Raw genomic sequence first — 12113 nt, 5'->3', positions numbered from 1 at the left:
GAAACAGTCTTGCTGAGAGGGTGTAATTTAGATGCAGAAAGAACTCCAGCTGGCTGCCAGTCCCAGCGCAAAGAGCTGGCAAAATGAGCCATTTGTCTGAGGCAGGCAGGCGCTGCTGTCCGCGGCGGGAGGAGGTGGAAGGGAGAGGGCTGCACTGTGTGGTACTCAGAGTCCGCTAGCCCCTCCCCCGGCGCTGAGCGCTGAGTGCAGAGGGCGGGCCTGCGCCTGCCGGCTGTTCCCAGCTGTGAGCTGCATGTGCAGCTACGAAGACGACCATCGGATGATCGTTGTTACCTGGTCGGAAGTAACTGCAAAGACCCCAGACCTTTCTTTTTTTTTTTTTTTTTTTAACGTTCGCCCCTTTCTCTCTTCCGGCAAATGTTACGTTTGCTCATCTAGCGGCATCATCTAGCGGGCATCCCCGCAGCCACCGCCGTTCACAGCAACACTGAAGGGTCAGTGACCCAGGCTTCTCTTGCCCTCCTTGAAATGGGGCTTTGGTCCCTAGGTGCCCTCTGCGCTGACAGCTGGTCGTCCGTGAGCCCCGCTGGAGCCGAGGCGTGCCCCTCGGGGACGGTGCGGGGGCACGGGGGGGACAGACAAAGAAGTGGCTTTCCCTGCAGTGATGGGACAGGAGCTGGCCTCGGCACGCCTCCCCGGAGATGCCAGGGCGTCCGGTTGGCGGATCGAGCTCCGTGTTGGCAGGCCCCGAAGCGTGTGCTGGCGTGCTGTGTCCCCACGGGTACGGCCTCCCTGCTTTTTAGAGGCCAGCGCCGCCTCCTGCTCGGAAGGTGGTTGATTTCTGGAAGCTGACAGGGTAGAGGGGCACGCGGGGCCGTGGGCGCTGCACGAGGGGGTGAGCACACCAGCCAGGCTCTCGGCGTGGGCTCAGACGCGTGCCTGTGACAGCCAGCCCCCGCCCCAGCGCCCCCTGCGTGCACTCTGCCTGGTGCCCTCGCCAAACCGACCCCTGGGGCGAGCCGTGCACACCTCCCCGGGCGGGACCATCGTCCACCCCGCGAGCTCCCCGAGGGCTGGGACCAGCCGCCGTGGGCCTGCGCCGGCTGTGGAGGTCACGGTGCTGCCCGCTGGAACCTTCCGGAGGCTCGGAGGGACCCTGCTTCCTGGCCTCGGCCCCTTGGCTCTCGGACCCCCTCGCCCCGGCTGAGCCCTGCTTCTGTCCCCACGTGTCCTCTGTCTCTCGTAAGGACCCTTGTGATGACGTCGCCCTGCAGAGTGTCGGGACCGTTCCCACCCCGACATCCTTACCTGCCAAGTAAGCCCTTGTGCCGCCTGAGGTCACGCAGTCACCGGTCCGGCAGTCAGGGCCTCAGGGGGCTGCCATCTGTCTGCTGCAGGCGCCCGAGACGGGGCCCCTGGAAGGCCTGTGGGTCTGCTGGGGCCGTCTCTGTACCTCGTGTGTCACCTCCTGCGGGGCCCGGCCAGGAGGCCCTCCGAGGAGACGGGGCTTCATGTTACCGACGGCACTTCGCTGTCCCGGCAGCTGCTGGCGGGCTCCCCCCCGCCCCCTCACTGCCGTGTGACTCAGTCCCGCCTCCTCCTGCGGAGCGGTTGCTCTGTGTCCCCATCCCAGGGCTCACCCGGGATGAAGTGACGTCGGGCCACCCCGTCTTGTAACGGAAGTGAGGGGAAGCCAGGAGGGCCCTGCCTGCACCCGGTGCAGCCCGTGGTCAGAGCCCCTCTCGCCTCGCGGGACTCGGGGCAGGACCTGTAGATGAGCTCCCCTGATCGCGGCTTCCTCCGGCCCCCACCGTGCTCCCCAGGCGCCCGCCTCCCGCCACCCCACGGCCCGCACGCAGCCTTCCCCGTGTCTGGGCCTCTGCTGCCCACAGGCCTCCCCACCCTGACCTCCACCCTCGGCCCGTCCCTACCGACTGGGAAAGCGGGGCCTGTGCTGGCGTCTGTCATGGGCCCGTCTCGGTGGGTCACTGGACGGCTCGTGTGACCGCGAGCTGGACCAGGAGGGTCTGTGGCTGGCAACTCCGCAGAGACCACCCGCCAGCCTCCTGCCCCGGCCACAGGAGGCTGCCTGGACGGCAGCGGGAGGGCCCCGGGCGCCGCAGCGGGAAGGGCGCCCACCACCTCTGGGCACCGCGCATGTGGCAGACCCCTCCCACTGGGCCGCCCCCCTGCTTTGGTCTGGGTGTGTGGACCCCTCCCTGCAAATGAGCACGGAAGCCCCTCCCCCGCTGGCCTGGGTTCCTGGTGGCCCGAGGGTGGTCTGGGTGTGGCCTCCTGCCCGGCCTCCTCCACGCTGGACGGCGCTGGCCCCTCGTGGGGGCCCCTTCACCCCTGACAGCCCTGAGCTTCAGGGACGTTACGCCTGCGTCCAGAGACACGGTGAGGAAGTACGAGGGTCCGGGTACGGGGCCGTCTGACCCCGGCACCTGCAGGGACCTTGCTCTGCCCTTCCCGAGAACCAGACGGAGGGCGCGAGTGTGATCTTGCCGGATGCCCCACGGAGCTCTGGTTCCGCTGGCTGAGGGCTCTCGCCACCCGAAGGGCCCTTTGAGTGCACGGCCTCTCTGGGGACAGCCAGGGGAGCACCCACGGAGCCCGCAGCCACTTTGGATGGGTGTTCACGCGTTCGGGAGGTGCGGCCCGCCTGCGGACGCTGCACAGACACGGCGGGGGCTGACCCCACGGCAGGGGCGGGGGGACAAGGCCTTCCTCTTCCCCTTCGGGACCCCCTCAGAAGCCCCCCTCTACTCACGTGTCCACCTCCCTCCCGCCGTGGTGGCGGAGGGCAGAGCTCTGCCCGTGACCCCCGGGTCCCCTGGCCACCGCCTTCTGTGCCGGCGGCTCCCGGGAAGCGGGAGAGCCTGCCAGCCGGCCGAGGGCGGCTGAGGTTCAGGTCACTCAGTGGCGGCTGCTCCGTCCGTGAGCCTGTGTTTCTGCCGCAGAAGGGGGGTCGTGACAGCGTGGTTTTCGTGGTTTTGTGAGCGCAGTGACCTAGTGCTGCAGAGTGACTGGCATTTATCGGAGGAGCAGGTGACCTTGAGCGGCTGTCATCACCGGGGCGTCAGACCCGCCTGGGGGCCGGCAGGGCCCAGGGCTCTGGTCCCAGTGCTCGGAGAAGACAGACTTGGCTTCGCGGAGGAGGGGCGCACAGGTCTGCAGTTCCGTCACCCATGCCCCGCTCCATAGAGAAGGTTCGGGCCTCCACGGGAGCCGTCTCAGGGTCTGCCCTGGGTCCTGGGGAACCGTGGCCCAGGCAGGTGTCCCCGGAGGCTCTGGGCGCGCAACGGGGGAGCTTGTGAGGGGGGACACCCTCAGAGCCGCTCTGAGCCCAGAGCACCGGGCAAACCCAGCTTGGGGACGCTTCCTTCAAGAAGTCAGCATGGCCTCGGGCATGGGGAGCGGGGCGACAGGTGTGAGGGCCTGACAGACGGACAGAGTGTGGCCCAGGGCCTGCCAGGGGACTGTGGAGCCGCCTGGAGTGTGGTCTCTTTTTGGAAGCCCCAGGCTTCTGCTGGATGGCAGATCCTGTCTCTTGATGGCTGAAGCCCTCCACGCGGAACCCCACCCCCCCACCCACAGGTGTGGCGGACCCTCTCCCGGGACAGGCGTGGGCCTCAGGGCGCTGCCAGGCAGGGGGGCTTGGGTCTCCAACTCCTCCTGTCTTTCCTCGGGAACCTGGGTCTGTCTGGCCGGAGGGCGGCTCCCGTGTCCACCCCTTCACCAGGCTGGCAACCCTGGAGGCATCGATGGGCTGGGGTCGCCAGCTCTGGGGGCGGCCCGTTCAGAGGGGTCGGGGGCCGTGGGAGACGGCTGAGTTTACCCCCATCTCCCCCAGCTGTTCCTTCCGCGCCTGAGCCTTTCGGAGTCTCTGTGAGCAGTCGCTGCCCCAGCACCCGACAGAGGAGGTCCCTCTGGGCCAGGCAGAGGGCATGAGGCCCAGCCCAAAGTCAGGCCCCTGGTGGACGCTGTGTGCCCAGGGACCTCAGTGATCTCACACATCTCCACTAGTGCATTTGGAGAAGAGGGGCTTGGGAGAGGGGTGCCAGGGCCTGGGTGAGGGGCCAGTAAGTGGTGGGGGGATGGGAAGGGAGGGGGAAGGGGGTGGGCACAGGGACCTCCCAACTCCCAAGTCCCTTTTCTGGAGCCATTGAGTCCTCCTCCTCCAGGAGGGGCTTCTGGGTTTGATTGGCCCAGTCCTGAGCAGCCGCCTGGAGCCCTGGCATCCGGGAGCCCCGAGGCGGGGCCGGCTCTGCCGTGGTCATGGCTCAGCCCACGAGTTTTCACAGCCCGCTGGGAGTGCGCAGGGCTACCGCCCCCTTCGTAGGAAACATGGGGAGCCCGTCAGAAAATTCCCTCCCGTCCCGTATGAGTGACGACAGCTCGGGGAAAACCCCGTGGCCGCGGCGGCTCCGGTCCCTGTGTGGCCGCCGCGGCTCCAGGCGCGCGCGCTCTCAGGTGCATTTTCCCGTCGAGTCTGGGGCTCTCGCCGTGGCGACCGGCGGTCCGGCTTCCCAAGCAGCTTTGCAAAGGAAAGGCTTCGATGATTAGAGCAAATGACGGTGAGACAGGAGATTTAACAAGTAGGTTTTTATGAAGAACTTCACAAACTAATCCGTATTAATAGACAAGACAAGCCGACATGAGGATAACTGGAGTTCTTGAAGAGGTGCTTCCAACAAACGGAGCAGGAAAAAGTGCGCACACGTGGCGTGTGTACGTGTGTGGTGTCCCCGTGGACTGTACCCGGAGGCCACGGCAGAGGAGCCCCGGGGTGAGACCCTGGAGCCCGGCAGCCCCACTTCCCCGGCCGTGGGGACTCGCGGCGTTTTAGGTCGGGGGCTTGGCAACGGTGGCCCACGGGCCAGCTCGCGGCCTGTTCCCACCAGTGGAGCCTCACCGGGGCGCGGCTGCCTCGCATCTGTGTGCCCGTGGTCTGTGGCCGCCTTTGCCCTGCGGGGCCGACTCGGAGAGCTGCCGGAGGGCCCGTCTGGCCCAAGGATTTAGCGCCTGGCCCCCCGACAGGAGAAGCTTGGAGAAGCTCACCGGCTCATCTGCATCGCTGCTGCGGATGGCGGGGGAGGCGGGGCTCCATCAGTCTGTCCCCCCCATCCCGGCGCAGGCTGGATCCCCGAGCGGGCCGCGGTGACCCGGAGGCTGCCCCTGGCCAGCTCTACCCGCAGAGGGCAGGCTTCTCAGCAGAACCGAGGCTCCCGTCTGCACCCCAGCCGGTTCCGTGAGGCCCCCGCGGCCGCTGCCGGGTGGAGCCACAGGGAAGGCCTGGCCTCCGTTCCTGGTCTTGTGTGTGCGAATCTGTTGGCGCCTTTGCTTCGCGGTCTCGACTCTGGGGCTTCTTCTGTGCCTCCTGGCTGCGTCATCCGCTCCGTCCTGGCCGAGAGACCCGTCCGTTTCTTGTTGACGCAGAGAAATCCCTTTTCTGTTGTGGAAATCGTGGACGTTACAAATACCTTCGACCATTTCTTGCATTTTTCTGCACGGCTCTGATCCTTTATAATGAACTCGTACAGCGTTTACACCCCATCAAAATGTGATTCTTTTTTTCCTCTTAGAGATGCAGGGAGAAACAGAAACGCTTTAAGCAACGGCAGAAACACTGGAAAAAGTGAACGGCCACCCGGGGACGCCTGTGAACGTAGCAGCGTCACTTCCCCGGATGTGAACTTCACTAGTTCATGTCTATGTGTTGTCACCCCGTAGAGGGCTGCACGCCTCCTCCCCCAAGCCACACACACGTGCCGGCTGTCGCCCCGCTGGGCCGGAGTCAGTAAATCCCCTCCTCGGTAAGTGGCCAGAGGGTGCCGGGGCGTCTGTCTGGGGCCCGCCGAGGCCGAAAGGCTACGGACCCCGATCGGCCACCTCTGTTCCCACTCAGCCGGGAGCCGGTGAGGCCAGTGAGGCTCTGATGATCCCCCCGGGGGGGACGGTGTCCCGTCAGCCGGGGTCCTAACTGCCCACAGGCCTCAGGAGCTCCTTCTGGATACCTGGCATCCAGCTTGCCGTTACCGATGTCCTGAAACCATTAGCCGTCTGCTGGCAAAGTCTTTCCACCGAGCAAATTTCTCCCAGCTTTATGGCCCAACGGGAACCAAGCGGTCAAGGAGAGACACTGCCACCCGCGTGACGCCCTGTTTGTGTGTTTGAGCGGCTCACGCGCACTTCCCGATGGCTGCCGGGACGCACGTCCGCGGTTCTGCCTCCTCTGTGCCGTTTGGGCAGCTCTCATCCCTGCCGACAGGCCCCACGCGGCCGGCCTCCGCTCCCAGCCGCCCCCTCCATAGGACTGGCACGGGGGCCTCCGTGCGGGGACCGGGCGCGCGCCACCGTGTGAGTCACGCTGAGCAGAGTGTCCAGGAGGGGCCCCGCGCCCGCCGTGGTCGCCGGGCGGGGGACGTGTTCTGCTGCACACGAACGCGGGCTCTTCTTCAGCGACTCACATAGCCTCTACAAACAAGTCACAGAGGCACGCACAGCCCGCCCCCCGTGTGCCCCCGACCCCCGCAGGCCCTGTGGTTCTGGCCGGTCTGGGCGGTGTGGCCGGAGGGCGCTGTGTCACGTCAGTGGCAAACGTAGGCACGGGCCGCCAGGCCTGCCCTCAGGTTTCCCCCACTTTCCAGGTGCGGAAACCGAGGCCCGAGAGCAGACATAGGGGCCTGGGGGCACGTGGGCGGCTGGGTCACACCTGAGGCCGGGCACGGTCTCTCTGCAGCTACCCCGGCCGCACGTAGCACACGGGGACAGAGACAGTTCCGGGGCTCCTCCGGGACCTGGTACGGAAGGCTGGGAAGCAGGGGACACGAGGCAGAAGCCCCTGGCCCTGTGGGCTGCCCCCCGGGACTTTACCCGCGGCTCGGACGGTCCCTCTGGGGACCATGTGGGGAACTGGGTGCCATGAGCAGCTCCGGGGTTTGTCACAGTTTCTTGCAGTCACCGTCGGCCGGCTTGCCCCACGGTGACTTACTGCAAAAGGCGGGCAGGGACAGGTGTCCTGGCACGGGGGGCGGGGGCGGGGTGGGGGGGGGTACTGTGTGTGCAGCCCAGAGCCCTCCTGCACTGCTGGTGGGAATGCCGTTCTGGAAACACGTGGCGCATCCCCCAGAAGGCAGACCTGGAACAGCCACGTGACCGCGTCCCTCTCCCAGGCGTGAAAAGCCGCGTCCGCACACATTCGCGGCGGTGCCGTTCACTGCGGGCAGAAGCGGGAACACCCCCAAAATACCCGTCCTCGGCGGAGTGGACGGACGGACGTGGCGACCCCGCTGCGGCGTGGACGGGCCCGGAGAGCAGGTGCTCAGCGGGGAGGCCGGTCAGAACGCGTGCCCCGTGCGGGGTCCACGGCCAGGACGGGGAGAAGCCTGGTAGGGGAGGGGAGCGGGGCCACCGAAGCGTCGCACAGTGGGATGGCGCTGACGGCCACAGCCCCGTCCCTCGACCAAAACCTATCACACCGCGCGTGCCCTTAAAGTGGTGAATTTTAGGGTGATTCACGTGTCCGTAAAGTTGTTAAAAGCTGAGTTGCGAAAACACGGTTAAGGGTTCCTGCGCTACCACTGCTCCCCTAGGTCACAGAGGCGGTCTGGGCTGAGGTGCCCTGCTCTGTCCCTGCCCTCTCGTCACCGGAGGGGTCAGCTGGAGGGGCACGTGACCCCGCTGGCCCTGGAGGCTCTGGGAGGGCCCCCTCACTCCCCGGGAGGCACCGGGCCAGACCCCCACCTCTGCCTGTGGACATCCTCTTGTCGGCAGGTGCGGCCGGTCTGCAACCAGGAAGAAAACCAGCAGAGACACGGGCAGAGCCTGGGTTCTGGAAACTTCCTCCTCGAGTGGGTGTGTGGGGGAGAGTTCTGCTGCTCCCACCAAAATCGTCCTGCCTGTGTTTACTCACTCCCCTCCCTCTCTCCTCCTTCCCCTCACCCCTCTCCTCTCCCTCCCCGTCCCTAGTACCCCAACCCCTCCCCCTCCCTCTCCCCTCCTTCTCCCCTCCCTCTCCTTTCCCCCCTCCTCCCTAGCACAGTCCCCCCTCCCTCTCCCTCCCCGCACCCTCGCGAACAGAAGAATGGAGTCTGGACCCACAGTCAGCATTTTCAGGGCTGCAGGAACGCACTGCCGAGTCAGCCCCTCGGAGCCCAGTGAGCAGGTGTCGACAGTTCCCTTTTTCGCGGGGCGATTTGCAGCTACAGCAACGCCGGATGTCTCTGAAAGTAACAGGGTCCCTCCCGTCAGGAGACAGGGTCCCGTCAGGAGTGCCAGGGGCGGGGACACCTGTGCAGTGAGGTCATGGGTGATTCTGCGGGAAAATGCGGGTGCCGTGAGCTAACCGATGGGGACAAACGGGGAAGGCGGGAGCGCGTCAGTCCCACGTGGCAGGACGAGTACGGAGCGGCCACTCGTGTCCCCGTGGGCAGCGGGGTCCAGGGCATCGAGGGAGACGGCTGTCTCGTTCCGTCCCCGGTTCGCGGTCTTCCTACCCTGCGCCACGTCAGGGCAGCGTTTCTCCACTGGGGTCACACTTACAGCTCAGTCCCCAGAGTGTTTGGCGGCTGTGGGCTCTGACCTCACAGGATCACATGACAGCCCTGCTCGGAGGCGCCTGGCCCGGGGTGGGCGCAGGGAGGGTTGGGAGGACAGGTCCGCGCGGAGGAGGACACACCGAGGTCGGGGAGGGCGTGCAAGGACCGCGCACAGGACGCGGTGGTGCACAGGTTCCCAGGTGGGAGCCCAGCACCCCCGGGGGGAGAGGGGACGCTCTGGGGGCGGGGGATGGTCGTGAGAAGGCCAGGTCCAGGGGACACCACGGGGACCAGGGTCCAGAGGCGGGAGACGGCGGCAAAGGTGCCTCCTGGGCTCCCGGCCTCGGGTCCCTGCCGCATCCCTCCTCCCCGCATTTCTCTGTCGCTGGCATTCGGGACGCGCCCAGCATGGCATCCGTGAGCGCACACACCTGCTCCCACGGGAGTTACAGATCTGCCGGCACTGGGGGCGCCCCCCCACCCCCGGGCCAGGCGATGAGGGCTCAGCGGCTGGAGCATCCCCCACCCCGGTCCCTGTGGTGGCCGTCCTCCCCCGCAGCCCCCGCCCTCCCTGCCTCTTCCCCAGTGAGGACTGTCTGCCCACCCCGTGCCCCAGGGGGGGCTAGAGCTTGGAGATCTGGAGGGACCTGAGGGGAGACTACTTCCTGATCTGTTGTTGGCCCCGGAGCAGTGTGGCCACAGGACGGGGCACCCGCCCCCCCCCCCCCCCCGCCCCCCCCCTGCCGCCCCGCTGCCCTCACAGCCCCTGCACCACACCTGCCGAGGACGCTCCCGCTGCTGCAGCTGTTTGACCACGGGCCTGCCTTCCCCACTGAAGGAAGCTTCCAGAGTGTAGGGTGGGGTCACCGACGGTGTAGACGGGGACGAATGGATTCATGAAATCAATTGCATGCTTTGGGCAGAGTCTCCCTTTTGGAAACAGATCCCAAAGAAAGACCTTCTTCACTCTCCCTCGCGGCCTCAGAAGGAGCCGGTCCTCACGGCCCCTCGGGTTTGGGCTTGTGTCCCCCAGACGGAGAGGGCAAGCGTCTGCCGTTTGAGGCCAGCTGTGGTGCCTTGTTAGGGCGACCAGGAGACCCCGCAGTGGCAAGCAGAGGAGCAGACAGGCCAGCAGGGCCTCGAGGGGCAGGGCTGGGCCGGGCGGGAGGACGGAGGGGGCCCTCGGCCGGCCATGGGGAAGAGGCGCCCGGGCAGAGGCGGGGCCGGCCTTCCCAGGGAGGAACAGCAGGCTCAAGGCCCTGGGGTGGAACACACGTGTGTGCCCAGAAAGCGCAGAGGTCACAGGGGCAGCAGAGGTCACAGGGGCAGCAGGGCCCCCAGGGCCGCGGCTTCGGACCTGCGCACTTTGAGGGGCAGCCCGTGGAGGGTTCGGAGCGGAGCGGTGACCGGTCTGACGCCTGATGTTGGGGCCCCAGGCCCTCCTTGGCGACACAGGTCTCCCCGACTGTCCGGGTCGCCGGAGGTGCAGCTTTGGCCTTGGCCGCGGGCGCACTTTGACAAAACGCTGTGGCTCCCTCGCCCCTGCACAGGGTGGGCTGTTTGCTGGTGCACCGTGAATTCAGAGTGACAAGCTGGGGCGAGCTCTAGAGACCCATCCCGGGAGTCCTTTCCTGGGAGGAGTGTTCCACGTATTATTCTAGAACGGTCCTTGAAAACACCAAAGAAAACTTAAAATCCCAGTGCTAGATGGAGCAGCTGAGCGGGACTTGAGGGCCGACCCCGAGGGGAGGTCAGAGAGCGCAGGTCACATCCCGGGTCACAGGAGGGGACACAGGAGACGGCCAGGGTGAAACGGCAGTGAGCCCACAGAACCCGGCGGCCCAAGGAGACCCTCAGCAGGCGGCCCCTCGCGGAGGGCGGCGTCCTGGGGCCCCCGTCCGGGGAGCGGGTGCCCTGTGGTATGTGGGCACCTGCCAGGCTTCCAGGCCACGGTCGCTCCCATCTCTGTCTTCTGACCCTCCCGCTGCCCTGGTAGTGCAAACTGCAGGGGAGAGGGAGATCAGGGAGAGAGCACTTCGACGGAGGTCCTGCAGTCACCGAGCCTTGTCACGTGACACGAGCTCCAACGGAGAACAGGCGCCCTGCGGTGGGGGGGGGTGGTGGTGGGGGCACCTGGGATCCCAGCCACACGAGCCTCCCACGTGGCTGGCAGAGGGCCGCTTCCCCCCAGTGTTTGGAGGAGCCCCAAGCCCCGCGTGGCGACGCCTGAGTCCCGCCGCCCGCTCGCGCTGGCTAAAGAGCGGGGCCCAGGCGGGTCCGGGAGGCGGTGGCAGCGTGACCCGGCGTCCGAGCTCTGGCTCCAGCCTGGTAGCCCAGCGGCCGTGCCCTTCTCCGGATTCACTCTGCTCTGCGAGGAGGCAGAAGGGCCCGGGGCACAGCCGAGAAGCTGTTAAAACGCTCGTCAGAAGCGATCCCTGAGTGAGCTGTCTGGTGCTCATACAAAGAGGGGAGGATGTATGTTTAGCCCCCTTTAGAGAGCACACAGTTAGCGTGTTTGAGGGAGCAGGAAACAGCCAGGTTCACAGAGGGGGCCGCCCACAAGTGGGCACTTCTGTAAACCCGCTCCTTAGCGATCCACCCAGACGGACTAATCCCTTTGCGAGTGGGAGGCATAATTGCCCGTCTTTGGCAGGTAAGGGCACCTAATCTCTGGTTTTGCCACAAGTGTGGCTCTCTCCTCTGTGGGCCCTCAGCAGCTGTCGCGGGCCCACGTTTTCCCCAACCCTGGTCTCAGAGGGTCTGTCCTGTGGGTGGGTGTGACGCTGGGGGGGGGGGGGTGACAGGCGTCAGACCAGGGGTATTAGGAAATGAATGGGTTACCACCAGGCCCAGCGGGGGAGCGTGGCAGAGCCCGTGGCAGGCGTGAGCCGAAACTGGCCCCGGGGCCCCGGTTCTGACCTGCCGGGGTCATCTGTCGCTGCAGGGTGCCTGAAGTCCCCTCCAGCTACGCTGTGCCCCCCGGCCCGCCACCCTGCCAGTCCGGCAGGGGGCCCGCCTGGCGGTGCGGGGCGGCAGGGGCCACGGGCATCTCTGGCTGGTTTCGGCACACCCCCAGGATCCCGGGGCTTTGTGGGGTCGCTCACCCTGTGGTGTGTGGGTTGTAACCAGGTTGGATGCGACGGTCTCCAGTTTCCCTAACGGGTGGAGAGTTTCCCTAACGGGTGGGGCCCGGGGATACAAGGAACAGGAGATGCCTCGGGTCTCTGGGTCCGAATCTGGGGCGGGGAGAGATGCGGCCCGCCATGAAGGCTCCTCCCTTGCCTCGGGTCACCCGTCCCCTCCCTGGCCACAGGCACCTGTGAGGGGACTGCGAGCTGAGGGGAGGCACCTGCCGCCCTGCTCCTCCTCTTCCTCCTGGCGCTGTGGGCTTCCGACCCGCAGGGGGTCTGCTCAGTGTCTCCTCTTGTCCTCCCAGGACCCAGCAGGAGCCCGCACGCCGCAGCTGTTTCCACTCGTTGAACGAATCAAGCGTGGGTTCCCCAGAGACAGAGAGACCCAGAGAGATTTAAGTTTTATGGGACTGGCTCGCACAACCGTGCGGTGGTCAAGTCTGAGATCCGCGCGGCAGGCTGGCGAGGCTGGGAATCC

Source organism: Prionailurus viverrinus, unplaced genomic scaffold (genome assembly GCF_022837055.1).
Source record: "Prionailurus viverrinus isolate Anna unplaced genomic scaffold, UM_Priviv_1.0 scaffold_39, whole genome shotgun sequence".
NCBI classification, from domain to species: Eukaryota; Metazoa; Chordata; class Mammalia; order Carnivora; family Felidae; genus Prionailurus; species Prionailurus viverrinus.
The sequence above is the reverse complement of the archived record's forward strand: the minus strand, read 5'-3'. Positions refer to the sequence as shown.